We start from the raw sequence: 7,034 nt of genomic DNA, 5'->3' as shown, positions 1-7,034 counted from the left end.
TTCAAATGAAAAATACGATTGTTTCTTTCGATCCAGATATTCCACAAAACAGCACGGGAAATGAGATCCCAAAGGATTTGATACTGGGGGTTGATGGATGATAACCAGTTCGTCCAGAGTGAGGGAATAGATTGTGGAAGATGGATGAAGGCTAAAGCTTGGGAGAAAAAAACCCAGATGCGTTTGGAAAATTCACAGTTAAGAAAAAGGTGATTCAGGTTTTCAGAAGCATTGTGACAGAGGACACAGGTGTCAGATAAATTGTAGGAAATACACCTTTTCGAGAATAGGTTAGCAAGAGTAAGAATTTTGTCTTCCCCAGCGAGCCAGCAAAAAAGAGTGATTTTGCTAGGGCATCGAATTTTCCAGAAAGAGGAATAAAGCTTGCTTCGTAAACCACCATCAATAAGAAATTTGTAGAATGATTTTACGGAGAAATTTCCACTTTTTTTCAAGGATCCAAAGAGGGAGTGTCATCCGAGAAGTGGAGCGATCGGGAATAATTTCTAAAAGAGAGGTTAACGAGCCAGGGAGGGTCCTGGGGAGAAAAAGGATCTCCGGGTTTTTAGATGTAGGAAGAATTGTCCGACTGGATATCCGAGGAGTTAAGCATCGGGAGAAAAAGGTCCGCCAGAGATCTTTGAGGAGAATCCCGTATACCAGGGTCAAAACCAGAGGGAGGTGTTAGCACCACTTCTGATAGATTTTTTTCAAGCAAGAGCGGAAGGCGGGCAGGATGGAGGTGACACCTGCCCAGAAATACGATTTATTTCTGGGAGGAGGGTGGGACAGGAGCCCATTTGGATCGCTTGGGGAATAGTTGGAATGAATGATTTTGGCCAAGCAATTGTTAGGATGACAGGAGAATTTCCACCACCATTTCCCAAGCAAGGCAAGATTGAAATCATAAATATTGAGGATTCCCCAGCCTCCCATGTTGCGAGGTCTAGTTATCCTGTTCCAAGCAATTAATCTGATTCCTCTCGGGCCCAGGTCAGGGCCTTTCCAAAGGAAGTCTCTACGAATCTTGTCAATTTCTTTAATCACCCAGATAGGTAGTTTGAAGACCGACATCCAATAGACAGAGACAGTAGAGAGAATAGAATTGATGAGAGTAAGGCGGCCCCCAAGGGATAAATATTTGGCTTTCCAAGGAGTTAGTCTAGAACGAACCATACTAATCAGGTTAACCCAGTCTAGACGTCTTGGACGCCGGCCAGAGAGAGGAATCCCAAGGTAAGTTATAGGAAGACAATTTCTGGAGCAGTTTAGGATTGACGCTGAGGATTCATGTGGTTGGTAGCCAAAGTTGGTTGAATACAAGCAACTTTTCGAGAAGTTAATGGATAACCCAGATGACCCCTCAAATAGATAAAGGATAAGTTTGATGATTTGAAGGTCCTCTTGACCTCTAGCAGAGAATATAAGAAGGTCATCAGCATATTGGAAATTACAAATATTAACCGACTGATTTAAGGGGACACCCACAAGGACTTTGGAATTAAGCGCGTGATGAAACATAGCGCTCAGAACGTCAGTAGCAATAGCAAAAAGGAGAGGGGACAGAGGATCGCCTTGTCTTAGTCCCCGTTTGCATCTGATATAACCCTGAATGCTACCATTAATGATGAATTGGGATTTGGCAGTGCTCAGAATAATGTGAATCCAAGATAGCCATTTCGCTCCAAAACCTCTTGCAGCAAGAATTTCTAGGAGGAAATTCCAATCTAAAGAATCAAAGGCTTTAGCAAAGTCAACTTTGAAGGCGTACCCAAGAGATTTCTTTTTCTGCAAGTTGAAAATGATTTCTTGGGCCCCAACAATATTGTCCGCGATGCATCTACCTTTGATAAAGCCAGATTGCGATTCATCCACAAGGTCGTTAATAACATTACTAAGTCTGTTGGCAAGGAGCTTGGAAATGATTTTACAAGTAGAATTGATTAGACTGATAGGTCTAAAAGTCCTGCAATGTCCGAGGAGAATTATTCTTAGCAATGAGAGCAATGTTGATCCAGTTAATACGCTCAAGGTTTAATGAGCCATCGAAAAAATCACTACAGAGAGTGACAATGGAATCCTGAAGAAGGTCCCAGTGATTTTGAAAGAAAAGGATAGGAAATCCATCTGGACCTGGGGTTTTGTCAGGATTAAGGTCAAAGACAGCTTTTTTAATCTCATCGAGGGAGAAAGGGATTTCTAGAAGGGAGAGATCGATGCTTTCTTTAAATTCAAAGAGGAAATGCCAGTCGATAAGGAATCTATTGGTGATGGGGGTTCCAATGAGGGAGCGATGAAATTGATCAAATTGGCAGAATTTTCACGGACCATTTTCGCTCCCTCGGTCGATAAGGTTTTTCCGACCACCACCCTCGGTCGTCGTCGTCGTCACTAGCTCTCTCTCTTTCTCTTGCTTCATCCACTTCTTCTTCAGCACCTCATTCTGTGCTCTCTTCTTCATCACCGGCAACCCCGTCACCGGTAAACCCATCATCGACAAGCTTCTTCTTCACGCCCCCATTTCCACAAAAAAAGAGGCCGGCCACCATCCTCTTGCAAGTCATCGACGTCGGCCACCTCATCTCCGTTGCCATCAACCCTCTCTCCACTCTTCCCTTGGAATTAAACTTTTACATTTTCCAATACTTCTCATTCCAGGGTTCAAAGTCGTCCTCACAGTGCTTGTAAACTCGTTGGTAAATCAGAGACTGAGATTGCATGCCACCCAAATTTTTCTCAAAACTCAGGCTTCTTCCCGGAATGAAGGTTCTCAAAACACAAAAATCTAGAAGAGCATATTTCCAAACAACAAGAAGACAGAGAAGCATACTTCTCTCATTCCAACACAAAGATTGAAGAGCATCTTTCTCATTCCAAGAAAGCATTTTGCTCGGGCCCGCCTCATTTGAAATATATATATATATATATATATTTCTCTACACAGCCAAAACAAACAAACAAACAAACAAACAAACTGGACCCCGCCATTATATATATATTATTATTATTAGCCACAAAGTGGTAGACAGCCAAGGTTCATGATGGTGACCACTTTAAACGTGTGAATTTTTTTATTATTATTATTATTATTAAAAAAAATGGATGTTTTTGGATCCACTGTTGCTCGTGCTGAAGGAACTTGCCTCCGGGCTTTTCTTGCAGGGGATCGAGTACTCGCCTTCCCGATTTTTCTTACGTGCTTCCACCGTCGCTCGCCTCGTTGTTTCTTCACCGGCTCCACCTCTTCTTCCAACACCTCACTATACACTGACTTCTCCTACTCCACTGTCTCCTGCAGATCAGCAGTTTTTAGCTATGATTCTGGGCAGTCCCAGATCCCTATCCGTGCGACTCCATCTCTTCTACTGGACATGCAACTTCCACTCAGGTTGCTCCATCTGCTTCAAGTAGTCTCTGTCCTCTCTGGCTTCTTGACTCTGGTGCTTCTCTCCACATGACCCCACGATGCTACCCATCCGCACCATTCCCATTCACCATCTCACGTCACCCGTGTTCGCGACCGCTGATGGCACACTTCTTCCCTATTTCCTCCACCGGTCATTTCTCTTCTAGTGATTTTTTTCAATTCCTTCGATCTCTCATATTCCTCGCTTTATCCATGAATCTTATATCTGTTAGCCAGCTTACTGATCATGATTGTCAAGTTATCTTTGACCGTATCTCGTGTCGTGTGCAGGATCGTAGTGGGACGGTGATTGGAACTGGTCGTCGTCAAAATGGAGTTTATGCGTTGGATTCCCTTCGTCTTCCATCATCACCGAACACTGTTCATCATTGTTATCTCGGTGTTCGGTCTCATCATAAGTGGCATCATCGTCTTGGCCACTTATGTCCATCTCGTATGTCATCCCTTTCGTCATGGCGTTTTAGGAGCTGTCTCTCCTCCTTCTGATGTCGTCTGTCTTGGATGTAAACTTGGTAAGCAACTCCAACGTCCTTATCCTTTGAGTGTGTCTCAGACTTCTGCTCCTTTCGAACTTATTCACTCTGATGTTTGGGGTCCCGCTCCCTTTGTCTCTAAAGGTGGTCATCGCTATTATGTTCTTTTTATAGATGACTACACTCGATTCACCTGGCTTTATCTTAGCCTCACCGTAGCCAGTTATTGTCTATTTATCGCTCTTTTTCTACTATGATGCACACCCAGTTCTCTGCCTCTATTAAGACATTTCGGTCTGACTCTGGTGGTGAGTACACCTCTCACGCTTTTCGTGCCTTTTTGTCTTCTGAAGGCACATTACCTCAGTTATCTTGTCCTGGGGCTCATCCTCAGAATGGGGTCGCTGAACGTAAGCATCGTCACTTCTTAGAGACGACACGTGCTCTTCTTCTAGGTGCTTTTCTTCCCTCATTTTTGAGTTTGAAGCTATCGACCTGCAGTTTATCTCATTAACCTACAACCCTCCTCTCACCTTAATGGTCGTAGTCCGGGTGAGTGTCTTCATCAGTCACTCCCACGCTATGATCATCTTCGTGTTTTTGGTTGTCGATGCTTTGTTTTACTTTCACCTCGGGAGAGAACAAAGCTAACGTGACCCGATGCATTTCATGTGTTTTTCTAGGATATAGCCTTGAGCATAAAGGCTATCGTTGTTATGATCCGATCAGCTAGTCGTATTCGCATCTCCCGTGATGTCACGTTTGATGAGTCCACACCTTTCTATGCTTCTCCTTCTTCCACTGAGTCCCCATCTCCCTCTGTCCCTCTGTCGTTTCCTTTTTCCTACCCCTTCGGTGAGCGTACTCCTCGAGTGTCTTCCCTCTCCTCCATCATTCAATCCTCCTGCCGAGGTTTCTTTCTCACTCCTCTCTTGACTCTTCTCCTCCTTTATCTGCTGAGTCTCCTGCAGTGTCTTCCCCTCCTTTATCAACTGAGTCGCCTATAGTGTCTTCCCTCCTCTCTTGCTTCCTCTTGCTCACCCACTGTTCGTTTCACATACCAGAGTCGGGATCCCACGAGCCTCCATCTCGAGGCAGTCGTCTCGGCACCCTCTCCTACTATCGATCCGGCTCACGAGATACACTCTCACACTTATTCTTTTCTGCGATCGCTCTACTTTTACATCCCACTGTCGTTTTGCTTACGCTAGCACCGGTGTTTTCGAGATGTATTTGAGCGGTACCTACTGAAGCCGGTTCGATTACGAGTGGCGGACTGCCATGGCAGAGGAGCTTGATGCTTTGACTCGGACTCATACGTGGGATCTTGTTCCTCTTCCTTCTCATGCCGTTCCTATCACTTGTCGTTGGATCTACCATGTGAAGACTCGTTACAGCAGGGTCTCTCGAGCGCTATAAAAGCGCGTTTGGTTGCTCGTGGCTTTTCGGCGGGGAGTATGGCCGTGACTATGAGGAGACTTTTTGCCCCGATGGCCACATGCACACCTTGTCGCACTTTGGTTGTTGTTCTGCTGTTCATGGTTGGGTTCTTCATCGACGATGTGAAGACGCGTTTCTTCATGGGGACTTGAAGGAGGAGGTTTACATGACTCCTCCCCCTGGCCTCCGGGTACCTACGGGGTCTGTTTGTCGTCTTCGCCGGGCTCTTTATAGTCTCAAACAGGCTCCACGGGCCTGGTTTGAGCGGTTCAGTACAGTAGTTGAGGCTGCTGGTTTCACTCCGAGCATACATGATTCAGCAGTCTTCATTCACTCTTCTTCTCGTGGGCAGACCATCCTTCTTCTATATGTCGATGATATGATCCTTCTCGGGTGATGACTCTGCTCACATTACCTTTGTGAGCGAAGTTATGTGAGACTTTCTTGATGGTGATTTAGGTCCCCTTCGTTACTTCTTGGGTATCGAGATTACTTCTCATCCGATGGTTACTGTCTCTCTCGGCGTTATACTCATGACCTACTTGCTCGCTCTGGTTTTGGTGATACCCGTATTCTCTGCTACACCGATGGAGTTACATTTGCAGCTTCGTGCCTCTGATGGGATTCCCTTATCTGATCCTTCTCGCTATCGACATTTGGTTGCCAGTTTGGTCTACTTAGCTATCACCCGTCCAGACATTTCCCATGCAGTTCACATTCTCAGTCAATTCGTTGCGGCACCCACTTCATTCATTATGCTCATCTTGATTGGATGCTGCGATATCTTCGTGGCACTTGTATCTCGTGGTTTTGTTCTACTCACGTCGGTCCGCTCTTCGATTGCGAGCCTATTACGATGCTACACGGGCGATTCTCCCGATGATCGGGGTTTTTACGTCATCTGGTTATTGTATCTTTCTTGGCTCTTCTCTTATTGTTTGGAAGACCGAAGCGATCCCTCTTGTTGCCAAGTCTAGTCTTTGAGGTGAGGGTTCGATGCGTTGGCTTCTCAGCGTCGGGAGGTGCTTTGGCTACGTTCGATTCTACAGGACTTTGGTGTACCGATCACATCTCCTATTCCTATTCAGCTGTGGCACGATCTGGAGCCCTTCGATTGCTGCGAGATCCGGTCAAGCATGAGTCGACCAAACATATTGGTGTGGATGCACATTTCACACGATGCCGTATGCGTGCCGGGGTCGTGTCAGTCCACTATCTTCCTCTGAGAGGTCCGGTGGGCTGATTTCTTCACCAAGGCGCAAACACGTGATCACCATCTATTTATGTTATCCAAACTCAAGACACATGATCCGCCTTGAGTTTGAGGGAGGGTGTTAGATGTATTGTTGTATTGTCTATATATGTATACATGTATATGTATGTACAGACGTATATGTATACTTATCATATTCTATATGTAGACCCAAAGGGTCACTCATGTAAGGTGTTCAAGCATATACACTTGTTCCATTCTCTCTCTCCTCTTCTAACAGCCTCCAATTTTCACCGCATCAATTTGCATGTTGCATTTTCATCTGCCATACGGGATGTCTGCAAGCTTGTTGTCAAGGAATTGACTAGCTGGGTATGCACAACTGATTTCAATTGTTGTGCCTGATTTTTGCAAATGCCTGTATATAAACTAGTTTACTGTTAATTACTTTGTCTAATTCTGTATCAGCCATATTATTTCA

Source organism: Dioscorea cayenensis, chromosome 16 (genome assembly GCF_009730915.1).
Source record: "Dioscorea cayenensis subsp. rotundata cultivar TDr96_F1 chromosome 16, TDr96_F1_v2_PseudoChromosome.rev07_lg8_w22 25.fasta, whole genome shotgun sequence".
NCBI lineage: Eukaryota > Viridiplantae > Streptophyta > Magnoliopsida > Dioscoreales > Dioscoreaceae > Dioscorea > Dioscorea cayenensis.
This window is presented reverse-complemented; position numbering follows the sequence as displayed.